General features: G+C 42.8%; 1 long non-coding RNA gene across 1 annotated transcript in view; it reads left to right on the top strand.

Annotated features, from left to right (window-relative positions):
- The first annotated feature begins 3,205 nt into the window (after positions 1-3,205).
- LOC309348173 overlaps positions 3,206-26,375 on the top strand; it is a 172,607-nt gene continuing 149,437 nt past the window's right edge. The window contains exon 1 of the long non-coding RNA XR_014159267.1: positions 3,206-3,276. This is a non-coding gene — a long non-coding RNA (uncharacterized lncRNA). The remainder of the gene's footprint in view (positions 3,277-26,375) is intronic.

Genomic DNA, 26,375 nt, shown 5'->3' with positions numbered 1-26,375 from the left:
TTCAAGTGTTTGCAACCCTAGGCATTGGCCTGTTTTTAAGCTATAAGAGAGAGAACCATAGGAATGAAGACAAACTAAGCATTCTGTGGGAAGAAGGATTTGCTTGTGAGCTGGAAGAGGATGGCACAGAGACCTAAGAAAGGAATGGTAGGGAGATATAAGATGGGAAATGAGAATAGCTAGCTGAAGAGACTCATTTAGGTTTCTTGTGTAAATGAGGTACCTTGATTATAGGGTGGCCATGAGAACAATCCTCTATTTGGTGGAGTCAATTGTTTGAAGGGTTTCCTGGTCCAAATCTTGGAAGGGAAGCTGCTCATCAGAAATTAGGGCCTGGAATGCACACGTGGTGCCCATGCAAGACACCTGGCCACAGTCTTCGCTGTGCTTGTCAGATGTTTTGTATTTCTGTTTAAATTACAGCAATTAGCATATGCAAATTGTATGCTTATCACAACCCTCTTTTCTCCTCTCTTTTTCCTTGGCAATGCATAATGGCCAAGTTAGTTTGTGCATTTGAATGTGGTAATTTTAGAATTTGGTGCAATTAAATTTGGTGCAAGCTGAAATATGCAACGTAACAGATGGTGCATGAATATCATTTTGGGGGAAAGCTGGTGGATCGAGGGCAGAAAATAGCAGAACTGATCCTTGGCCCAAAACAATTCAAAGGCTGGCCTTGTTTCATCCATTCTGGTTTCGTCTCTTTTATGAGGCCTTCTTTTGTGACCAAGTTGTCCTTTTTAGAAGGAAATGCCCTGAGAATGTATCTGAAAACAGCTGAAAAATTAAAGAGCATCACAAAACCAAATTCACTTCATGCTTCTTTGCCAAATTTATCAGATGCTAAACATTTGGAGAAAAGTTCTCACAGAATATGTGTCTCCACTTCTGGTGGCTGGAATAAATGTTATGTACTTTCCCCCCTCAAGTCATCATTTCTGTTTATTTCATGAATTTTTTTTCCTGTTTTTAAGGGTTTTTTTATATTGTGACTTTAAAATAGAACATAAAATGGCTCTTTTTCCCTGCCCTGGATGAAGAACAACTATGTCAGTCTTCTAAACTAACACCAATGCATATAGCTCTCTGCTGAGTAACTTACAATGTCAAACAAGCAACTAGTACAAAAAGTCCAGACAACATAAATTAGTAGTATTGCATTGTAAGAGTAGCTCAGAATACAAGCAACTAGCCCAAGATCAGTGCATTGTCAAAAATTACTCCTGTGGTTTTTTGACCACTCTCCACCAATGGATGAGAAAAGAAATTGCATTCAAAAACTACCAAAGGGAAAATTTCCAAATGTTGATGAAATTCCCATGAGCCGAATTATTGTTTACCTTTCAGGTGGCCAATGGGCATTTGAGACAAAGTGGCTTGGGCAACCCAGTCAGATGGGTGACATATAAATAAAATTATTATTATTATTATTATTATTATTATTATTATTATTATTATTATTATTAATTGGACGGCACTGCAACCTCTCTAGATGTCCACACTTCCTGAAAAACCTGTATGTGTCAGGTCAGGTGTTGTTTTAGAAAATGTGAATTAGGTCTGCATTTAAAAGAAAATTTATCCCCATCTTGTAAAAATCTCACTGCAATGCTTCACTTTTTTTCTTTTTGCCACCACACTGATTCATATGGCTGGGGCATTATAGTTCAGTAAGCACTAAATAATCACTTTACTGTGACAATGTAGAGAGACAGGAAGCCTGTAAACAAACAATTTAGTCACTGCTGAAGTAACCACTGAATGATTAATAGGTTTTCTCCCCAGAGTTGTGTCATCTCTAGCATATTGCTTGCAAACCTTCTAATTAGGATTGTGCATAAATGAAACGTATTTTCATGTTTTATCCACTATGCAAGTTTCTTTGTGTTTGCTTATTTCATTACTCTAACAAAATTCAAAAGCTGCACATCCAACCACACTCTGTTCAATAAACAACCTGCACAAAAGTCTGATATTTGTCGAATACAAGTGCTGAGATTTGATTCCCACAATCCATTTTAGTGATTAAGCTTCCACATGATAAAGCTTGCAGCCGGCTATCAAACCACTGCACATTTGGATGTCACTGTGTATCTTCTATCAAGGTTCACTTTTCTCTTCGTTTCTCCACTTAGAATCATAGAATCATAGAATCATAGAGTTGGAAGAGACCACAAGGGCCATCGAGTCCAACCCCCTGCCAAGCCTCTAGAGCTAATGGGATATGGCAAAATGATGATTGGAATAGTTTGTATGATAATGCCTCATGAAAAATCCCAATCATTTGATAACAAAAGTTTCTCCTTAAAGGCACTGTGGGTTCCGTTGATATAGGTAAAGGTAAATGGACCCCTGACCGTTGCGGACAACTTTGGGGTTGCAGCGCTCATCTCGCTTTACTGACTGAGGAAGCCGGCATACAGCTTCTGGGTCATGTGGCCAGCATGACTAAGCCACTTCTGGCAAACCAGAGCAGTGCACGGAAACACCGTTTACCTTCCTGCTGGAGCGGTATCTATTTATCTACTTGCACTTTGACGTGCTTTCAAACTGCTAGGTTGGCAGGAGCAGGGACCGAGCAATGGGAACTCACCCCGTTGTGGGGATTTGAACTGCCAACCTTCTGATCGGCAAGCCCTGGGCTCTGTGGTTTAACCCACAGCGCCACCTGCTGTGGGTGATATATCCATTGATATACTTGATAATAATCAGCTGGTGATCTTTTTAGGCTTTTGGTGGTGTTTTTTATTGTGTTGTAATTTGCTTTGAAATTGTGGTGTACAAATGTTTTTATGCATGAATAAATAAAACACACAGAGAGACACTTTTGTGAAAATCAGTAGGGTGCTGGATGAGGGGCGGGTCACAAAGATTGTCTGGGGTATGTTATGCATGTTAATGCATATATTAGTGAAGATAGCATACAAAATTCATTGTAGCAGGCTAAAGTGATTTCAAAAATGTGCATATAATAAATGTGTTTATTAGGAGACATTTGCTGAAATAATTTCATTAGGAGATATATATATACATATGTGAACTTATTTGCAATTGTCTGCAAAAACATGAGGTACAGTGGTATCTCGGGTAACAGACGCTTCAGGTTACAGACTCCGCTAACCCAGAAATAGCACCTCAGGTTAAGAACTTTGCTTCAGGATGAGAACAGAAATCGTGCTCTGGCAGCAGGAGGCCCCATTAGTGGTGCTTCAGGTTAAGAACAGTTTCAGGTTAAGAACAGACCTCCAGAACGAATTAGGTTCTTAACCCGAGGTACCACCGTACTGGGTTTTCAGTTGGGGGGGGGGGACCCTGAGAGAACCCAAAACAGACCAATTTATCCACCCCTAATCAGGACTGGGAAGTGTTTTTCATTTCAAAGGCCACATCGCCTTGTGGGGAATGTTCTGGGAACTTCATGTCTGCGGTGGATGAGCAAAAGTAGGAGGAGCATTAGGACTGACTCTTATAATAGTCTACAATTCAAAAGTCAGGGGTTTCAACTCAGTCCCACAGTAGTACATCTCTCCATTTTCAGTCCAGGCAAGCAAGAGGCATCATCACAATGACAGTTCAAGGGCACATGGCATCCGGGCAAAAGCACTTGAGGGGGGCACAGAGATGGGCTACTGAGGGGTGTGTCCTGGAGGTGTTAGTATGAGCCTGAATGCCTGAAGAGAGAGGCCTGGGGGTCCTTATTTGGCTCCTGGACCTGAGGTTCCCCACCCCTGACATCATACATTAATGTCCATTGCTTCGGGTCACAGTGCTAATCTTCACTGCCTATTAGCATCCTTTCCAAAACCAGAAAACACAATCTGAGATTGATAGATGATATATGATAAAGATATAGAAACACACAAGCACACACACCATAGGAAAAGGTAAAGGTGTGTGTCATTGTGGCCTAAACAACTGAGCCTCTTGGGCTTGCCGAATGAAAGGTTAGCAGTTCGAATCCCTGCAAAGCGGTGAGTTCCCGTTGCTCTGTCCCAGCTCCTGCCAACCTAGCAGTTCGAAAGCACGCCAGTGCAAGTAGATAAACAGGTACCACAGTGGCGGGAAGGTAAATGGTGTTTCCATGCGCTCTGGTTTCTTTCACGGTGTTCCATTGTGCCAGAAGCAGTTTAGTCATGCTGGCCACATGACCTGGAAAGCTGTCTGTGGACAAAGGCCAGCTCCCTTGGCCTGAAGTAAAATGAGCGCTGCAACCCCATAGTCACCTTTGACTGGGCTTAACTGTCCAGGGGTCCTTTACCTTTTACCTTACTATGGGAAAATTTCTTTGGTTTTCAATAGTAAATTGATCTCTCATCTATGTGAGTAGGCTGGCTCACTATGCTTTTTGCTTCAGAGTGCACAGGAAAAGATAAGCACATTATTAATCATGCCATTTACAATTTAGTTGGTGGCACAGGAAGTGCTCCGCACAGTGTGTGTTCTGGTGTCTATAAGAAGCAATTACTTGGAGTAGAAGGTTACACGGCAGTCTTTCAAGCCTAACACTGGCAACATATTTCCCCACCCCCCAAGGATAATTAACATCAGGAAGTGACACCTCAGATGGTGTCAAGGGGAAGATAGATTGTTTGATTTAAAAAAAAAAATAGAAAATTCAAGCTGCATTAAGAGGATTTGAATACTTCCATTCAAAAAGTGTTCTCCTCTCAAAAATAGCATGCTCCTACTGTGCTGCTTTGTTCTCTTGCTTTAGGAAGCCCTCGCCAATCTTTCTACCACCTGCTCATGTATTTATCTCATGCCAGGATTCCTAGTTCAAGACTTAGGAAGGATTCCAATGAGTGAGATGTAACTTACCATTGCCTTTTTTAAAAAGGAAGGAAGAACAGTGGGATTTGCACTGGAGAAAAATGATACAGAAGGCTTCCAGATATCAGTGTCTGTTGTAGCATTCTGTACTGCCAGGGAATGGATTACAGCAGTTTACAGCCATCAGAATTCTCTAGCGTCCGACAAACAACTGGTAAGGAGGAAGGAATGTAATTACAGATGTTGAATATGGAGAATGGTTTTGGTGGTGGCTGGATGCATTTCCTCAGAATATTCTGCAAGCGTTGGAGAAACAACTAGATGCTTACACCTGTTCCAAGGCGAGGAAGACAGTCATGTGTTGAGATGGAAGAGAGATTTAGTTTACTTTGCATTTCAATGCCAGCCTAATTTGCACTTCCCAGTACAAGGCTTGGACCAAAATGCAGTGATCCTTTTGAATTTGCACTCCTCCGAATTTTGAAGCAGTTTCTCCGACAAAATCATCTGTAGCAAAATGCATCCATTAGGGGCAAGTGCGCATAAAAAGGCATGCATTCCTGAAAATAGCATGCAGAAATGCATTCTGTTAGAGGAACTTGCTTGCAGAAATGTGGATATTTGGAGAAATGTGTGTTAAAATGCTTGGAAATTTTCACAAGGATTTTTTTAATATAAAAAGCCATCTGGAAATGTGGAGAGCTGAACCTGAACACAGGAAAAGGGAGAAACTGAAGGTGATACATTTGCTCATGCCTAATCGTGAGTTGTGAACTCTACACATGAGAAAGTGAAATGCTGTTCCACAAAAACTGCATGATATATTCTTTACAAAGATCGTGTGAATGCTTGGGTTTATTGAGCTTTTTTGAGGAACACGCAACCTTCCTTCACTGGACATAGAAGCAACATACCAGGCTCCTATTCGGTGTAGGGCTAAGGAAAACGTTCTGTCAGTGCAAAGCTTTTTCCTTGCACAATGGAACGTTCTCCCCCTCACTTCCCTCCACATGCCCCCTAAATTTGTTTTGGGCTTTCCCTCCACCCTCTAGAGCAAATTTGCAGACTGTGCAGGAGAGAAAGAGGGGGAATCCTATCATACCTGCATTAATTCTTGCACTTGTACAAATATTTCTTAGAAAGTTGCCCCTGATATTGAAAGAGAAAATGTTTCTTTTTGATTTGATGGAAAACCTAGGGATCTTGTCCACACATGACTTAAGTCAATATGCTGTTCATGGTGTGATAATGAGGCGGTCGAATGAGCAATCCAATTCCAGCGATGGGTGGTGGCATGCCCCCAGTATATTTATTTTCCCCCAAAAATTAAGTTCAGACTCATACATTCTGTGACAGCACATCAAGCTGGGTTTATTTCATTTCCAACGCTGCCAGTGTCTGAAGTCTTATTACTGCGTCAGCCAACCTGATTGACATCTAGAGTTTTCTTAACAATAACTAGAAGGGAAAAGTTCTAATCTTCAAACAACAGCAGATTTAGGGTGTGTGGGAAGTGCTGAAGTATTTCATTGCTTGTTCTTTTTCCCTGTCCAGCAGCTGAGAAATTCCACCCTGGTATTAAAAATTCCACACTCTTACATAATATTCTAGTTATTGGATCTGCCTTTCTAAAAACCCTGTTAATGAGTGTAAGCATTTTTCTCCAAGAAATATATCAGTTTATTTGGCTGAATATGTTACTACACCAGTGTGGTGTAGTGGTTAAGAGTGGTGGACTCGTAATCTGGTGAACCGGGTTCGCTTCCCTGCTCCTCCACATGCAGCTGCTGGGTGACCTTGGGCTAATCACACTTCTCTGAAGTCTCTCAGCCCCACTCATCTCACAGAGTGTTTGTTGTGGGGGAGGAAGGGAAAGGAGAATGTTAGCCGCTTTGAGACTCTTTCGGGTAGTGATAAAGCGGGATATTAAATCCAAACACTTCTACTATTCCCAACTTAAGAAATTCATTATTTGCATGCTAAGAAGGTCCATATGCAGCCCTGAAGACTCACTGTTTTCCTCTGCAGCCATTCCCCTGGAATTCTTCCAGCTTGATTTTTCTTCTCTGGCCCCAGAGGAACTAAGCTCAGCTTTGTGGATACAAAATAGACTCAAGTTCAGTGGGGGACCACCACCAACATTGGCACTTAGAAACCACACAAAAAGCCAGGAGTGAAACACCTTCGGAGATAAGAAGGCAATTATGTAGAGGCTCTTCAAGACCTTAAACTAACACGGGGAATGTCAAGGGCATGCAAAACCCTTTCCATACAGTCAGGGACAATGACACAAATGTATAAAGGGGTCATAACTTGGCCCAAAAATAATGTTTACTGGTGACACCCAAAAAACACCTTTTGTGGGGTGTGGAATCCTAAAGCAATCTGAAAAGGAGCAGGACTTCTGGTGAAAAAGTGGTTGTCACTTTTTAGTATTCTTGTCAAGTCATTAAAAGGTAAAGGGACTCCTGACCATTAAGGTCCAGTCGTGACCGACTCTGGGGTTGCGGCGCTCATCTCGCTTTATTGGCCGAGGGAGCCAGCGTACAGCTTCCAGGTCATGTGGCCAGCATGACTAAGCTGCTTCTGGTGAAACCAGAGCAGCGCACAGAAACGCCATTTGCCTTCCCACTGGAGCGCTACCTATTTATCTACTTGCACTTTGATGTGCTTTCAAACTGCTAGGTTGGCAGGAGCAGGGACCAAGCAACGGGAGCTCACCCCATTGCGGGGATTCGAACCGCCGACCTTCTGATCGGCAAGCCCTAGGCTCTGTGGTTTAACCCACAGCACCACCCGTGTCCCTGTCAAGTCATTACCTGTCATCTATTAACATGGACTAGTAAGGCATGGGATTTTGAGAATGTCTATCTCTTATAATCAAGCCTTCTACTACAGCCATTAGCAGTGGCGCTGTGGTCTAAACCGCTGAGCCTCTTGGGCTAGTTGATCGGGAGGTCGGCAGTTCGAATCCCTGTGACGGGGTGAGCTCCCGTTGCTCTGTCCCAGCTCCTGCCAACCTAGCAGTTTGAAAACATACCAACGTGAGTAGATAAGTAGGTACCGCTACAACAAAAAGGTGTGTGCTTTGGCACTCGTCACAGTGTCCCGTTGCACTAGAAGGGTTTAGTCATGCTGGCCACATGACCTGGAAAGCTGTTTGCAGTCAAACACCAGCTCCCTTGGCTTGAAGCGAGATGGGCGCCGCACCCCATAGTAAAGTTTGACTGGACTTAATTGTACAGGGGTCCTTTACCTTTACCTTAGTACAGCCATTGTTTGACTATTCAGGAACTTTAATGTCAGGAATGAGCCAGCTTCTAGTGGAACTTTACAGCCAGCTGCAGAACAGAGAGGTTTAGATTTGACGCAGGCTGAACAGAGGCCAGTGCCGACTCCCTTGGACACTGCAATGCCAGTTGCCAAGGGAACAACTGAGAGAGGGCTGGAACACAGCCAAAGCTCTCAGGAAGCTCAAACAGACGCGAACAGACACAGAGACAGTATTTCAGATCAGGAAGAGGTTGGAGCTGATCCAATAAGTCCAATAAGTTTGAAGAGTCGGCAAATGGGAGGGTTGTTAGACAGGAAACAAAACAAGAGGCGTAAGGTGTGAAAGTTCAATAACTTCTGTAAGAACCAGAAGGAGTCTTCAGAAGGGTCATCTTGCGTGATAATGTCGGCAGCTTTGTTAGAGCCGTCTGGAGCTATCTGTTTGTTTTTAGAATAAAGCCTCCTTTTTAATTATCTACGCTTACTGTGTTATCAAGCTGGGAACCTGGACTCCTGACATTTAACAAGCATAAAGCAATGCACAAATCCCACTGGAGAAAACCCAAGAATTCTATTATACTAAGGACGTGTGTGTTTGTGTGTGTTTGTTTGTGTGTGTTTGTGTTTGTGTGTATTTGTGTGTGTGTGTGTGTGTGTACCAACCTTTCTATTCTATGGTCCTCAATACTGAAGCATATAAATGCCCTCACACACTATAGCTCTCCTGACTGGCACTCCTTTTCTCCTCTAGTGCCTTCTTTCCTTTTCTCTTCCCCGAGCTTGTGAGCTCCCTGTTGGTTTCTGCCTTGTGTCTTGGCATCATCACCCTGTCTCCTGTGTCCAGACATGGTCAAAGTGAATAGACAGCGAATAACGTGGCATGTGCAATGACTGCAATATCGAATTTGGACCCTGATTTGGTGCTTCGGAAACCTGCCCGCTTCAATCCAAATTGCTTTGGAGTCTGTTTGACTGAGCTCGGCACTGGGAGTTCAATCCACTTTTAAAAAAAATGAAGCTTAGTGCCTTGGCACAGTTCTGGACTGACTGAAGTTTCCAGGAAGTGTTCAAAGAGAACTTTGCCTTCACTGCTTCACTATAGGTCTATTGGGAGGTTCCCATGGCATATATAACTGTAACCAGGCTATCTCTGCTCACAGTGATAGCAGTTGTCACTTCACTGGTTCAGTTCATCATTGCTTTGGCTTCCCAACATGCATTTATATAAAAGATAGCAAAATGGGTATTTGCACTGGTGTCCTAAAAAATGCAAATATGTGGGGGTTTTTCTTTGACTCCATCTAGAGTTAATTTACAGCACAATCCTATACATGTTTAAGCATTAGTTCTCTTGTATTCAGAGGGGTTTACTCCCAGGTAAAAGTGTGCACTGCATCGCAGCTTTACCATGCTGATTAATGAGCTAAAGACTGAGTTGGCGCAATATTATTTGGAGGGATAGACTGAAGGGTCACATTTTTGCAAGCCATTTCAGTTTTGTTGTTTTACTGCAAGAGAAAATGAAAATATCTAAACGAGTCTTTCCTTTCAAACCAGGGGTAGCATCTTTCATTTATTCAGTCACAAAATTATTTCCTTCAATGCCGTGAAAAGGGCACCTATATTGAGTTTTTGGTAATGTGAAGATTTAAATATATGTAAATACTAACAATTGAATGAGTAGACCCGAGATGGTTGACTAAAAAGTTTTAATTGATGCACCACCATTTCCTCCCTATATATAGAAAGTATGGATGAAATTATAAGACAAATATCATGTCTGATATCATGGAAACTGATTTTCAAAAGTATGTATGAAAGAAGTAACTTTGATTAATGAAATCCTGTTTAAAAAAGACAACATCTATGCACTTTGAATTGGTTCCTGAAGACACCTATAGGGATAATCATGTGCATCACTGACAATGAAATAACATTTAATCATCTTTCTTACAGGTGCAAATTAAAGACTGGGGCAAAACCAGATGACAGAAAACAATTTTCTGCTTTAGTTGTTGCATAAATCTTTGTTGTTGTTTTTTTAAAAAGTGCTAGGATATGCGTGTATCTTTTCCTTTTGAATCCATTATGGAGTTGTTGCTTCGCTTTGTTGAAGCTCAGATTTCTGTATTAAATAATGTGTTCTGGAAGGAAGAAAAAAGGAATCGCCTAAGCCACTCTTTCCCAACCTTGATTCCCCAGGTGTTGGTAGACTGCACTCTTGCCAGCTCCAGCCCACATGGCCAACCATCAGGAATTATGGGAATTGTAGTTCAACAAGTCATTGGAGACCCCAGGTTGGGAAAGCCTGCTCTGAGGCAAGGGTTGGGAACCTGTGACCCTCTCTAGATGATGCTAGACTCCAACTGGAAAGATCTTTGCAGAAGCTTATGAAAAGCTTGGCCTATCACTCAACATCCAAAAAACCAATGTGCTGCACCAACAAGTACAAAATAACCCCTCTGCAGTGCCACTAATCCAACTCAATGGTGTAACGTTGGAAAATGTTGATCACTTCTCCTACTTAGGCAGTTATCTTTCCACAAGGGCCAACATTGATGCCGAAATCCAGCATTGCCTGAGCTCTGCGGTTGTGACTTTCTCCCGATTGAAGTGCAGAGTGTTTGAGGACTGGGACATTCGCAGGGAAACCAAAATGCTTGTTTACAAAGCTATTCTACTGTATGCTTGTGAAACATGGACCACTTATAAATGCCATCTCCAACTCCTTGAAAGATTCTATCAATGGTGTCTCCAAAAAATTTTACACATCACTTGGGAAGACAGGTGAACGAATATCAGTGTACTGGAAAAAGCAAAGATTACCAGTGTTGAAGCAATGATTCTTCAACATCAACTTCGTTGGACTGGTCATGTTGTGCAAATGCCTGATGATCGTCTTCCAAAGCAACTACTCTATTCCGAACTTAAAAATGGAAGGCATAATGCTGGTGGTCAACAAAATAAGTTTAAAGACTGTCTCAAGGCAAATCTTTAAAAAATGTAGTATAAACACTGACAACTGGGAAACACTGGCCTGCAAGCACTCCAATTGGAGAACAGCCTTTACCAAAGGTGTCATGGGTTTCAAACTCAGGACGCAAGGGAGAAACATGCTAAGAGGAAGGCACATTTGCCAAATCCACACCGTGATCAACTCCTGCTCGGAAACCAATGTCCCCACTGTGGAAGGACGTGTGGATCCAGAATCCACAGTCACTTATGGACGCATTGTTAAAACTGTGTTTATGGAAGATAATCTTACTTGGCTATGAGTGATCGCCAGCCAGCATAACCAATAGCCAGGGATGATGGGGGTTGCAGTCCCACAACTTTCAGAAGGCCACAGATTAGTCATTCCTGCTCTAAGGGCTGATCTGCAGATTGAGTAGACTGACATGGTACATTTCTGAGATGAACCACTTGGTGGTAGACTGCACAACTAATTGTTCCCATGTGGCAAAAGCTCCATGTCCATAGGAAACTAGCTTTTCCAGCAGAAGAGTTCAACCTGAGATGTGCCATTTCAGTATAAATTGTTAACTGGAAATTTGTTTCAAAAATTAAATTATTGCAATAAAGAATCAAGTCATTGCAATAAGCAATCACAGGGGGTGCTCTTAAAATAGTCTTGAGGATATCAGATATAAGAACTCAAATCTCTATTGGTACATTTCCCCCTCACAAATGGTATCCAAGCAGCAATCTTTGGATTTTATATCTCCAACCAGTTCATATTCTGAACCATTACTTTCATCTTGCGTTCTCCATGGAACTCTGAGAAACAGCAATGGAACTTGAAAGCTGCATATAGCCTCCTATTCAGTCTAAGAAGAGAATTCCGCTTGGATTAATATTGCTTTAGTGTCAGTTCTGGCAAAAGAGAACTTGCCTTTTTGTCTTTCAACATAATGGGAACCATGTTGAATGAGTTTTTTGTGAGTTAAAATTAAACCTTTTCTTTGAGTAAAAATCAGCGTTCTTGCACCACTTGGGTAGAACATCCTTTATTTTGAAAGAGGATGTAAGGTGGAGGTCAGCTTTGGAATATGGAAGAAAGAGAAAAGTGAAAAATAAATAAATAAAAAGATTAAAATAAAATCGAACTCTTCAAAAGAAGCTGGCATGCATTCCTCTCCTATGTGTTTCTGGATTTTATCTTTCCTTGCTGCAATTGTTGTCTTCAGGGAGAATTTCAAGCTGTACTGCATAACACTGTGGTACTACCCTGTACCAGGTAGTTCATAGGAATAGTTGTTCAAGATCAACACTGTTGGGAACTGACTGTGGTGCAATGACCACTTTTCTTCTTGCCATGTACAGCATAATACTGCAACACAGTAAGAATTTTGCTGATGATACATAAGTGGGAATGGGTGAAGACCCAACAATTAGAAACTAAACATCCTGTTATCCACTTATCAGTAAAGGAAGTGTGAAGAGCAATCTTGTATGGCCTTGTGTCAAGCTGTAGAATGCTCTTTAGCTGGTACAACAGTAGGGGGTTTAGGTATTCCTCAATAAATTGACTTGAAGGCTTTGGTCCTATGCTCACCTACATGAGAGTAACTCTCACTGAGCACAGTGTGTCTTGGACCCCAACTAGATATGATATCTCACATGTCTTGCATTTGATGTGCACATTGCACATGGGTAGGCAAACTAAGGCCCGGGGGCTGGATCCGGCCCAATTGCCTTCTCAATCCAGCCCGTGGACACTCCAGGAATCAGTGTGTTTCTACATGAGTAGAATGTGTCCCTTTATTTAAATTGCATCTCTGGGTTATTTGTGGGGCATAGGAATTCGTTCGATTCCTCCCCTCAAAATATAGTCCGGCCCCCCCACAAGGTCTGAGGGACAGTGGACCTGGCCCCTGCTGAAAAAGTTTGCTGACCCCTGACATAGAAGCTTCTGGAGGGGCTGCTGATTTCTAGGATTTCAAGTGTTGAGAAAGAGGCAAAATTAACCCTTTCCTCCCTTGCTGTGTATGCCTTGTGTTTTCAGGCAAGCTTTATTTCCAAGCATTATTTCTAGGTTTGTGTATTTCTTTAATGATTCGTCCTCAACCCACCCACTCCTGACGCAGTTGTTCTGTGCGAAAGGTACTGGCCCCATTGAACTCAAATCCCCGTGACAGGGTGAGCTCCCATTGCTTGGTCCCTGCTCCTGCCAACCCAGCAGTTCGAAAGCACAAAGTTCAAGTAGATAAATAGGTGCCGCTCCAGCGGGAAGGTAAACGGCCTTTCCGTGCGCTGCTCTGGTTGGCCAGAAGCGGCTTAGTCATGCTGGCCACATGACCCGGAAGCTATACGCCAGCTCCCTCGGCCAATAAAGCGAGATGAGCGCCACAACTCCAGCGTCGCTCATGACTGGACCTAAGGGTCAGGGGTCCTTTTACATGTAAGTTATGTATAATTCAACTAACATTATGGGGTATACATGTTTTAAATACATATATACATACACATACTTTCCAAACAGTGTTGTGACAGTTGGATGTGCATCATTCTGCACACATCAATCCCTCAAAAGCCTAAGGTTTCTCCATTATGGAACACAAATGAGCATCTGAGATAGGAATACATACTGCATTTACCTACTGCATACATGTAATGCAGAAATCAGTGTGTGTATGAGAAGAATGAAATACAGGACTTCTCTGTTTCTTATAAGTTGCAAACCTTTGTAGAGTCCAAACGGAAGCAATGCCTTGATTAAATTTTGGTTGATATTCCTGGGGGGTATTCATTATTATTATTATAGTTTTACTCAACACTTTCCTCCAAAGGCGCCCAGGGCTTTGGTGGTCTAGATCAGGGGTAAGCAGCAACCTTTTTCAGCCGTGGGCAGGTCTACCATCCCTCAGACCATGTGGGGGGCTGGACTATATATTTTTTGGGGGGGGGGAATGAATGAATTCCTATACCCCCCACAAATAACTCAGAGGTGCATTTTAAATAAAAGCACACATTCTATTCATGTAAAAACACCAGGCAGGCCCCACAAATAACACAGAGATGCATTTTAAATCAAAGGACACGTTCTACTCATGTAAAAACACGCCGATTCCTGGACCGTCCGTGGGCCAGATTGAGCAGGTGATTGGGCTGCATCCAGGCCCCAGGCCTTAGGTTGCCTACCCCTGGTCTAGATCCACCCAAGGGCTGTCAGTTGTCTAGATTAATTCCCCCCCCCCAAATTCCCAATATTAATGGATGGATTTTCTTTCAACCTCAATATATTTTTCATCCATTTGCTATCATTCCCCCACTGTAATTCTAAGAAGGGTGCTACATATCATGTGCATTATGTATGTAAAAGGAGATGATTTGCATAATGTGTATGTATACATGTATAACTTCTTCCATGAAAGTTACCCTTCCCCAGCCCAATTTCATATATTTACAATGTAGCCCCTAAATGTAAAGTCCTTGCTCCCTAGCTACTTAATATCTATAAATGCATTACTTTCTTATTTACAGTCCACACAGTCAATAAACATTCTTTTCTATGAGAACATGCATACGGGACCTTATTGTGTAATCCCATCTAGGAATTAAGTTAATATTGACCAGCTGGATGGAAACTCATTTTTCTTGTTGTCACTGTATGAACCACTGAAGAAATGCATTATTAAAAGGCTGAAAGGGGGAAGGGCGGGGTTGCTGCAGTGCAGTAATTTTCAGCAATGTGTATGCCAAGCTGCCAGCTGTTTGGGAGATTTGAAATGTTCACCTTTCATTATATCTGTGCCTCTTGCTATCCTGCCCACCTGCCCCTGTAAATGCACAGGCTAGATGCACGGTCAATACAAAACTGCATGACATCCCTCTCTGCCCTCCTTGTCGTATCGCTTTCTGTTCTTCAGCATGTTTTGATTATAATGTTAATAGATTTCCTTTATTAAAAAAACCCAACCCATTTCTGCGCTTTAAAAACCCTCTCACACTTCCTCTTTCTTTCCTGAAGCAAAATTTCCCTCTAGACTTATGCAAAGGTTATTTGAACAAGTTTTATGTACAAAATAGGGTTGAAACTGGCCAGTGCAATACTCTCCGTTGACTAACAGCTAAACAGACTGCTTGCTTCTGAGTCCGGGAATGCTGAGAACAGCATTGTTACCATGTAACTACCATGTGGCAGAGTGGAACAGCTGCATCAGAAAGTTGATTTTGGGTTTCACAAAAGGGCAGCAAACATCTACATATGTAATTCATAATTGTTGTATTTTACTGACCTCACCTCCTGGCAAATAGAAGGGGAAGAAATGGAGGCAGTGAGAGATTTTACTTTCTTGGGCTCCATGATCACTGCAGATGGTGACAGCAGCCACAAAATTACAAGACGCCTGCTTCTTGGGAGGAAAGCAATGACAAACCTAGACAGCATCTTAAAAAGTAGAGACATCACCTTGCCAACAAAGGTCCGTATAGTAAAACCTATGGTTTTCCCAGTAGTGATGTATGGAAGTGAAAGCTGGACCATAAAGAAGGCTGATCGCCGAAGAATTGATGCTTTTGAATTATGGTGCTGGAGGAGACTCTTGAGAGTCCCATGGACTGCAAGAAGATCAAACCTATCCATTCTGAAGGAAATCAGCCCTGAGTGCTCACTGGAAGGACAGATCCTGAAGCTGAGGCTCCAATACTTTGGCCTCATGAGAAGAGAAGACTTCCTGGAAAAGACCCTGATGTTGGGAAAGATGGAGGGCACAAGGAGAAGGGGACGACAGAGGATGAGATGGTTGGATAGTGTTCTTGCAGCTACCAGCATGAGTTTGACCAAACTGTGGGAGGCAGTGGAAGACAGAAGTGCCTGGCGTGCTCTGGTCCATGGGGTCACGAAGAGTCGGACACGACTAAACAACAACAACAACTGACAGAAAGGAGAGGCCGCTGAGAGATTCTCTGCCAGACTAAACTTGACTAGTCTTATCTCTTCATTTAACCTGGAGTATTTCCTTGTCTGCCTAAGGCACCAAAATGTAGGCTGCATGAGTGGAATCATCTTGAAGCCCAGCGAAACATCATAGTCCATAGATTCCTCAGATTTCTCAAGCCAGTAGCACAGAGATCTGAGGGTCACAAACAACTCCAGTCAAAGATGGTTAGTGTACATAAGGTATGCAGAGCCTGTGACCCTTGAGATGTTGTTGGGATCCAACTCACATCAGCCTCAGCAAGAATGGGTAATGCTCAAGGAAATACAACTATGAACACCTTGGACTGGTAACGAGTGCAACTGCTTCATGTCATCCTAACTGATGTCTGTGACCCAGAAGAGTTGCACTATGCTCAGCTTAGTGGATCACAGATTGTGTTAACCATTAATTATTTTTTTTGACAAAGTAATAATCATAAATAAATAAGAATAAAAATAAAATTAAAAAATTCCTTCCAGTAGCACCTTAAAGACCAACTAAGTTAGTTCTTGGTATGAGCTTTCGTGTGCATGCACACTTCTTCAGATACACAGTGCATGCACACGAAAGCTCATACCAAGAACTAACTTAGTTGGTCTTTAAGGTGCTACTGGAAGGAATTTTTTAATTTTGTTTTGACTATGGCAGACCAACACGGCTACCTATCTGTAACAAGAATAAAAATGTGCACCCCACCACCGAGACTATTCCATTCGAACTACCCAACCACCCAAAAATTGAGCACCTCTTGCGATGTTTTGACCCCTTGCTATTTTAATGGTACAAATTCTACAAACACCCTCCATATCGGCTCAAAATCATTTCTCCTGAATATTCCCCGTCTTACCTTAATGGCACATGTTAATTTATCATTAACAGCTATATCCCACACCTCTTTATAGCATTCTTCCATTTTATATTCTGCTTGCCCCTTCCACTTCCTAGATATCATAATTCATCCAGCTGTCAATAAATTTGTGAGCAAGTCCTTCATAGCCTGTGAACCTTCCACCCCATCGTAAATTGATAATAGTGCTACCTCTGGACTTTTGGTCAGCTTTAACCCAGTGATTTCTATTATCTCCTTAAACACCTTTTCCCAAAAAATTGTACATATTTACACCTCTACCACGCGTGAACATAATTCCCTGTTTCCTGGCATCCTCTCCAACATAACACCAAATATTTCTTGTTTATTTGATTTAATTTGACTGGTGTTAAGTACCACCTCCAAACAAATTTATAATAAAGGTCTTTTTTTTTCTTTTTTTCTTTTTTTCTTTTTTTTTGATGAAAGGAATGACTTTCTGGAACACTCCTATGTTTTGACAGGTCCAGATATGGAAGTAATGCCTGTGCCTATAATAATTGCATTGTGGGGCAATTCTGGAAATGATGCGGTTTGTGGAGTGAAACTTTCCCTTTTTACAGTTTTTGGGTGGGAAACAAGTAATTTGACAAAACTTTAATGTTCTAGGCAAGTCTTAAAGATACAGTTGTACCTCTGTTTACATAACCCTTTGGTTACCCTTTGGTTACGTAAACCCTTTGGTAACCCTTTGGTTACGTAAACGTTGGGATGCGTGTGCAGCAAACCTGGAAGTATTTTACTGCGTTTCGCCGTGTGTGCATGCACAGAAGCAGTCAGTCCTCAGGTTGCGGAAACCTCGGGATTCGATGGGACCTCTGGATCCTGCAACCTGCCTGCAACCAAAGGTACCACTGTATAAGACAGCTCACAAAATCTGTAACTGGCCACAATAGCAGGGGGAAGTGCTTTGAAGTATACACTAACAAAAATGTCACCTAATGCTTGGCCTTCATACCACAGGAGTAAATAAAACCACTACAGACAGAACCAGTTGGTCAAAAATCATTTAAACCACAACCACATTTATTTATGACTTCAGCAAAATTGGCATACAGGATTTATTTTGCTGAGAAAAGGGAGAATGAGGGAAGTATTCCATGAAGCAGACCATTTGTCATCATCATCCAACCAGCAAATACATCACAAGCAATTTGGCACGAATACACATATTCAGGGCATTACTTGATAACTATTTGGTAAACAAGAGCAAAGGTGTATTAAGAAATCTGGCAACAAGCAGGAATTAAAAGTTGCATTCATGGGGAACTTTTCTTTTCTTTACGAAAATGGAGCAAATAAGCTGTTGACAGTCAGTAGCACCCTATCCCAGTATTCACACTATGAAAGAAAGTTATGGTTAGGAGGTTTCCATAGCAACAACGAACATATCATGAGAATGACATGGCTTGGGTGGAATGGAGACAGTAAATGTTCTGTCTGAAATGACTCAAGAGACAGGTAATAATCCCTGTTCAAGTCTCCCACAGCAGAGTGGAGAAGAAGATTTTGCAGACTTACTGGCAGAGAAACAAAATGGTGATGAGCACCGCGTCTAAGCTAAACTGAAAGAAATACATGGGGTGGGGGGAAAATAGGGCTCCATCCCACATTAAACCTTTGACTATATGCATATCTTCAGCTGTGCTCTAGGCCGTGGGGGTGGGAAAGGAGACAACCAAAAAAATAACCATGTGATCAAACTCCTCCTTCGATTGTACCTTCTCAGACTGTAGATGGTGGATGACGTGACAATGCTCTCTCACAAAGTAAAGCTCTCCCTACTCATAGAAAAGTAGGCATTTATACTTTTAACCTCAACCCCCCCAACTTGGTAGTTTTCTATGTGTGCAATTTTTATTTAGCTTTCTTTTGTGCATTCCTCATGTGAAGGGGCAAAACATTAAAAAGCTATGAGTCCAGAGGCGCCATCTTCTCCTGGGGATTGAGGTGGCCCATGCATGATGCCGTGTGACATCCTGACGTCACTCGTGCAGGGGGCCCACTGAACATTGAGGAGGCCCAACCCCTTAAAAATATTCAGGGGGCCTACAGTGCCTCAGTCTCCAGGAGCCAGTGCCCTTGTATGGGGCTATGACTTTGTCCCATCTTGAAACAATATGTGGCTCCCTACATTGTGTAGGGATTTCCATGCAAAGACCTCAATGCCTCCATACCCCCATTAGTTCCTGGACAGCAGGGACAGTGCGAACAGGAGCTCTGAACCACTGGTGGTGAAGGCAATGGTATGTACCAACAGCCCCTTTCTGCACACTTTAACCCTTCATTCATGCAACAAGTTTATTGTGCTAATTCTGATTTCTCTTTAACTCTTCATGCAAGTAACACGAGAAGGGGGCTTAAGTGTCAGAGTCTAGAGATGTGTAGGAGTGTAGGAGTCTAGAGATGTCTAGAGTGATACGGCTCAGGAGCAGTTTTACCATGTGATGAGCAGGCCTCAATGATCCCCTGAACTAAGCTTTCAGATATACTTGCTCTTTCTTTTCTCTTACCAAATTAGTGCCTCCCTCAGCGCCGTGGGTTTGTTGACTGGAAAAGCAAGGGTAGTTTTCAACCAGATGTTGTTTAACCTCCCGTGCCCATGACCAAGCCTTGTGAGGAACAGTTGAAGGAGCTGGATATGTTCAGCCTGGAAGAGAGGAGATATGGTAGCCATCTTCAAGTATCTCAAGGGTTGTCACATAGAAGAGGGAACATGCTTGTCTTCTCCTGCCCTGGACTCAAACCAATGGCTTCAAGTTACAAGAAAGGAGATTCTGAGTAATCATACAGAAAAACTTTCTGACAGTAAGAGCTGTTTGACAGTGGAACAGTCTCCCTCGGGAGGTTGTGGACTCTCCTTCCTTGGAGGTTTTTGAGCAGAGGTTGGGTGGCCATCTGTCATGGATGCCTTAGCTGAGATTCCTACATTGCAGGGGGTTGGACTAGATGACCCTTGGGTCCCTTCCAACTCTACAATTCTGTGATTCTATGACCTTCAGTCAGGACGGCCAGTGGTGGTTGTGGTTCACCAGCTGCTGGAAGGCACCACAATGGTTACTACAACACTAAATCCTAAAAATCAAACTACATTATACGGGATGAGGTTATCTAATATACACTGCTTTCTAGTGACTCCTAGAACACCAAGCCATTCTAGCATTTTGAATATGAACTTAACTTTCGGCTAATTTGTGGAAGCATCTTTATCCTTTCAAGCAAGAAAAACACCAGCTGCCACTAAAGTGGAAACAGACACATACTAGGGTTAACTCAGTGTTGTCTAACCTGAGTAGCAGTGACTCTCCTGGAGAAAGCTATCAGAACTGTGAGGGACCCAGCCTGGAATACAATGCACAAAAAGCACATGCTTTCCCATTTACTTTCATGACTATGCTGGAGGTTAACTATAGTCTAAGCCAGGAATGAGGAACCTAGGTAATAATAATAATAATAATAATAATAATAATAATAATAATAATAATAAAAAATTTTATTTATACCCCACCCTCCCTGGCCAGAGCTGGGCTCAGGGTGGCTAACGCCAATAAAATCACCGTAAAAACATAATGGGGGGGGGGGACAAAAAAACCCCACACAATTTAAAATGCAGCCTCATTTTAAAAGAAGCCGATAAATCAAGACCACAAGGGGAGGGAAACATGAGGGTCAGACTGAGTCCAAACCAAAGGCCAGGTGGAACAGCTCTGTCTTGCAGGCCCTGCGGAAAGATGTCTGGTCCCACAGGGCCCTAGTCTCTTGTGACAGAGTGTTCCACCAAGTCGGGGCCAGTACTGAAAAGGCCCTGGCCCTAGTTGAGACCAATCTAACCACCTTGCAACCTAGGACCTCCAAAATGTTGTCATTTGTGGACCTTAAGGTCCTCTGCAGGGCATACTAGGAGAGGTGGTCTCGTAAACCATCATCTGCACTTCAAGGCATGCATAATTATTCATTTTCTTGCATTTATACCCTGCCTTTCCTGCAACATGGCACCCAAGGTGATGCACCTATGGTTCCCAGGTGGCCACCCATCCAGGCACTGACCAGACTTAGACCTTCAGCCAGCTGTTGGCTTCATGCCAATGGGGCTTCTGCAAGCTATGTATTAGATTGCAACCTGTGGGTTTTGCATATTCAGAATGCAATCAGTTTTCTGCTATACAGCCTAATCTGTTATAACCACCAACTACTTATGCGCCACACCTGCTTTTAAGCACTTCAAAAACAGGTGTCAAGAAGCCGGAAATAGGCCCAATGTGTGATCTTGCGGACCAGCAGGTGTCCTTGTAAGAGCTTCTTAATGCTTGTTATAATAAGTGACTCAAAGTTCACATTAACACAGTATTGAAAGTAAATTGCATTCAGTGGTTGAAGTTTGAAGTGCTGTCGAACTGGCAATCGTAAAACTATTGCTGCGAGAGTATGTGTTTGTTTTCAGATGTTGCTATTTTATGTTTAATTGTCTTGTTTTCACGGTGATGTGTTTGCTGCTCTGGGCTCTTTGGGAGGAAGGGTGGGATAGATATCCAATAATAATAAATAAAATAAATATGGATCATCCAGCTCATTGATTCTAGTTCTAGGACACATATTGTAGGCTTTGCTGAGATCCACTCCAATCTGGGTTTTGTTCTGGCCACTGGACTGGGTTGCTCCTGCTTGCACTTTGTAGAGAGAAGGACCAGAGCAGTGTTATCTTGCTCTTCCTTCTTGATCTCTCATCAGGTTTTAATACCATTGACCATGGTAACCTCCTGAACCGGCTTTGGGCAATGGGAATTGGGGGCACTGTACTAAGTGGTTCTGGCCTTACATCCAGGAACAAGTCCAGAGAGTTGTTCCTGGATGAGAGTTGTTCCTGGGAGAGGGCCTTCTCGGTAGTGGCACCCACCCTGTGGAATGCTCTCCCATCAGATGTCATCAGATGTCAAGGAAATGAGTAGTCATACCTCAGGTTACAGATGCTTCAGGTTGTGCGATTTTGTGTTGCACACCGCGCCAAACCCGCAAGTACTGGAACGGGTTATTTCTGGGTTTTGGCACTTGTTCATGTGTAGAAGCACCGAATCGCAACCCGCGTGTGCACGGATGCAGCGCTGCAGATTGCAGACACTGCGGATTGCGAATGTGCTTCCTGCACAGATCACGTTCGCAACCCGAGCATCCACTGTAACTATATAGCCTTTAGAAGACATCTGAAGGCAGCCCTGTTTAGGGAATCTTTTCACCCCCTGCTAGTTACTTTATCTCCGATGGTATTTAATATCTATATGAAGCTGTTGGGACCAGTCATTATGAGTTTGGAGGCAAGCTGCCACCAGTGCTGTGATGACACTCAGCTCTCTTTCTGCATAGCATCTGAATCAGGACAGGCTGTGCAGACCTGCAGTGGTGCGACAGATAAGCAAAAATAAGATGAGCTTGAATCATGGTCAGATGGTGGCACTGTGGGCGAATGGTTCCTGTGTCCAAGAAATTGGTCAAATGCCTGACCTGAACAGGCTTGCATTCATTTTGAAGGAGCGCGTGAGCAGTCTAGGATTGCTTCTGAATCCAGCTTTGTCACTGGAGGTAGCTAGGTGGCATAGGAGCCAAATCCTAGGGGCCATAGGGGCTTTGGCCCCCACAACAAAATATTTGAGGTGGGCAGGCCCCCACTAAGTTGATGGGCATTCCTTTTCAAATGGTGCGTGTGCACTGTGTTATAGGATCAGTTATGTGGGGCAGGGCTTACCTGGGCCCCCACAATATTTTATTTAAGTTGACACCCCTGCTAGGTAACCTCAGTGGCTATAAGCTCCTTTTATCAGCTTCACCTGGTGTGACAGATACAACAATTTCTGGACAAGGGCAGCTTAAGCACAATAGTCAAGGCACTGATGATTACAGTCGATCAGCAACTTAAGTGCATTTAACTTGTGAGAATTCAATTTTATTGCTTAGCTGAAAAACAAGCAACAAACAAGCAATAAAGCAATAAAAAGGGTTGGAGCAGGCAACAGGGCAGAAAAAGTTGACAATCCTACCTGCCATTGCACTCACCTTGGGAGAGCGTTAAGAGGTGCAGTGAAAGTGTGTTTTGACTATACATGATTATGGCTTTATCTGCTATCCCCAGAGCATAACCCTTCATAAGTTGAGATTCTACCACACTGCATTGAATTCTATGTGCTGGTTCCCTTGCACCTGATCTGGAAGCTATAGTCAGTATGAGATACTACAGCATGGTTGCTGGCAAAATATAACAGCTGGTATTGAACATTGTCTGTGATTTTATACTGCAGGTATAAATCAAGCCATGGTGATAGTTGGCAATGATACACTTCTTTTTAAAACAATGCTAAATACCGTAATTTTTGCTCTATAAGACTCACTTTTTCCCTCCTAAAAAGTAAGGGGAAAGGTGTGTGCGTCTTATGGAGTGAATGCAGGCTGCGCAGCTATCCCAGAAGCCAGAACAGCAAGAGGGATCGCTGCTTTTGTTGCACAGCGATCCCTCTTGTTGTTCTGGCTTCTGAGATTCAGAATATTTTTTTTCTTGTTTTCCTCCTCCAAAAACTAGGTGCGTCTTGTGGTCTGGTGCGTCTTATAGAGCGGAAAATACGGTATATTTTTCACCAATTATCATTCACTTTGTGGAACCATCCCAAAACTGTCATTGATTGGTGAATATGAAGACACAGAGAGTGTCACTGTGGGACACCTGCTGAGGTCCATATTTCACCTGGTGGCCCAGTGCTGATCACCAGAACTTGCACCATTGCCACCCACTCTTTCCATCTGGTCCAGAAGGAGATGGTGACTAATGGGAATGAGGAGGAGCTATATCCTCACAGCCAACTAAATGGTTGCATCTGGACCAGGTACGGGGAGAAGCACATTACAATCAAATCCCTCACACAGGTTCCACACACCTCTCCGTGAAATATAATGGCGTACTCAAAGCTATGCAGCAGCCAAATCAATCATTCCTTTTCTTTTAAAAAGTGTGGAGATGAAAAGCTCAGACCACGTCTTATGTATGGCCTACATGAGAAGTGAATTCCTGGGGAAGAAGAAATCATCAAAGAATTCACTCCCATCCCCCCAAAAAACCTTGCCCACTATGTTACCCAAGTGAGCAACAATTACTTTATTTAAGTTACTGAATCAATTAAGACAGAGAAGAGTGTTCTGAAAGCTTTTACACAACTATCCTGGAACAGCTACTTCAATGAAAATTGATACTTTTGTGGATAAAAGTAAGTCTGATTGAGTTCAATGGGATTTGCTTTCAGCTACCTGTGGACAGGGACGTGGGTGGCGCTGTGGGTTAAGCCACAGTGCCTAGGACTTGCCGATTAGAAGGTCGGCAGTTTGAATCCCCACGACGGGGTGAGCTCCCATTGCTCAGTCCCAGCTCCTGCCAACCTAGCAGTTCAAAAGCACATCAAAGTGCAAGTAGATAAATAGGTACCACTCCGGCAGGAAAGTAAACGGCGTTTCCGTGCGCTGCTCTGGTTGGCCAGAAGCAGCTTAGTCATGCTGGCCACATGACCCGGAAGCTGTACGCCGGCTCCTTCGGCCAATAAAGCGAGATGAGCGCCGCAACCCCAGAGTTGGTCACGACTGAACCTAATGGCCAGGGGTCCCCTTTACCTTTACCTGTGGACAGAACTACAGCCCTAGATTGTTTCAGATGACTTGGGCTGCCTAAGCAAGGCATATGGATGCAAATGAGGTGCTAGAGTGTTGAATGTTGTGTGCATGGGCAAATTTTCTTATACAGCAAGGATCACATTTAAATTGTGCCCCAGGAACAGGCACTCCAACTAATCTATGTGGGAATTCAATTCCATACATTACAACAGCTAATGAGAGTCCTCGCCACCCTGTGGCTATTTTCAGCAGTAATCACACTATTGCAGGAATATTTGAATTGGCCCGTTGTGAGAAAAGGAGCTAAATCATGGTAGGGGTTCTAAACTGAAAACAAACCCCTCTATGTTTTACAAAGTGTATATTCTAGGCTTGCATAAGATAAAAAGATGCAGTATCCTGCTAATTGCCCTTGAATTTATGAGTTAATCATCAGCCTTGAATGGTTGATGTGTTACAACAGATAACATGGAATCATGTTCCTTTCATATTTGATTAAAGTGTGATATAATTAGTTTCTTTTTTAAAAAAGTGACTGAGAGGAGAGGTAAATGGAGTCCACCCATTATTAAAATTTTGATAGTGTTTGCTTGATGGCTTAATCAAGCACATAAAAAAAAAAACATCAAAAAAAAATATAAGCATTTGTTAAAGGACCTTATCATGAAAGTTATTTTTCATGTCCTTGTGACAAATATGAAAGGTGAGATTCCCAGAGAGCACCCTCCCTTCTTTCAAGCAGATGACCTCCCTTGAAAGAAGACCAAGAAAATCACAGATTGATCTCAGCAATAAACTCTCTTACCATCTGCCCCAAATCTCCTTGTGTCTAATGAGTTGTCTCAATGTCCTTTTCATAGCTTTGATTTGCTGTGTGGGCTTAGCTTTGTTACAAGGTGCAACCCAGCTTGCTGATCATCAAAATCCTGAGCGTAATTTTTGCACTGTTCATAACCACAGATGCTTTTGTTGTCTGAAGACATGAAGGAAGTCATCAAGAAGAGCATTAATTCAGGACCCTTTGTGGTTCTATTCCAAACAAATTTGGAAACTACTATAGCCATATTAATTCTGCAATACAGTTTTTATATCTGCTTTCTATCAACCATAGCTTTTTTCAAAAGAATCCTGGGAAGCTTAGCTTGCTAAGCATTCAATACATTTTATTTTAGCAGACTCCATAAAGGTAAAGGTAAAGGTAAAGGTAAAGGTACCCCTGCCCGTACGGGCCAGTCATGTCCGACTCTAGGGTTGTGCGCCCATTTCACTTAAGAGGCCGGGGGCCAGCGCTGTCCGGAGACACTTCCGGGTCATGTGGCCAGCGTGACAAGCTGCATCTGGCGAGCCAGCGCAGCACACGGAAACGCCGTTTACCTTCCCGCTAGTAAGCGGTCCCTATTTATCTACTTGCACCCGGGGTGCTTTCGAACTGCTAGGTTGGCAGACACTGGGACCAAGCAACGGGAGTGCACCCCAGGGCAGATTAAAAGTATAAATTTGCTCTCAATGTGATTCAGATATTTGTTTGTTTGTCCTGACAGTACCAAACTATCGAAGGCTTTTCACCAAAGGCAGACTAAACGTCTTTCCTTCTGCAGTGTTGGATGGCAGGTTGAGAGGTGTTCCCTACCAGGACTGACTTTGCTCGTATGCTCAAGACATCGATTCCATAAAACATATTTTGTTGCACTGTGCAAAATATGAGCAAGCCAGGGCTGAACTGATACTACCCTTGTTCGTACCTTTTGCGGGAAAATCAGAGGCTCACTATGTCAGGTTCCTGTTGGAAGACTGGACAAATGCTAGAACATTAGCAATGGCAAAGTTTTTATAGGTGGTTGCAAGAACCAATGATCCCTATATTCTGAACAAAATTCTTGTTTAACCTGGAGGTAGTC

The sequence above is a fragment of the Podarcis erhardii genome, assembly GCF_964252035.2.
Source record: "Podarcis erhardii genome assembly, chromosome: 8".
NCBI lineage: Eukaryota > Metazoa > Chordata > Lepidosauria > Squamata > Lacertidae > Podarcis > Podarcis erhardii.
Note: the sequence above shows the minus strand (reverse complement) of the source record. Positions and strands in the feature narration are given on the sequence as shown.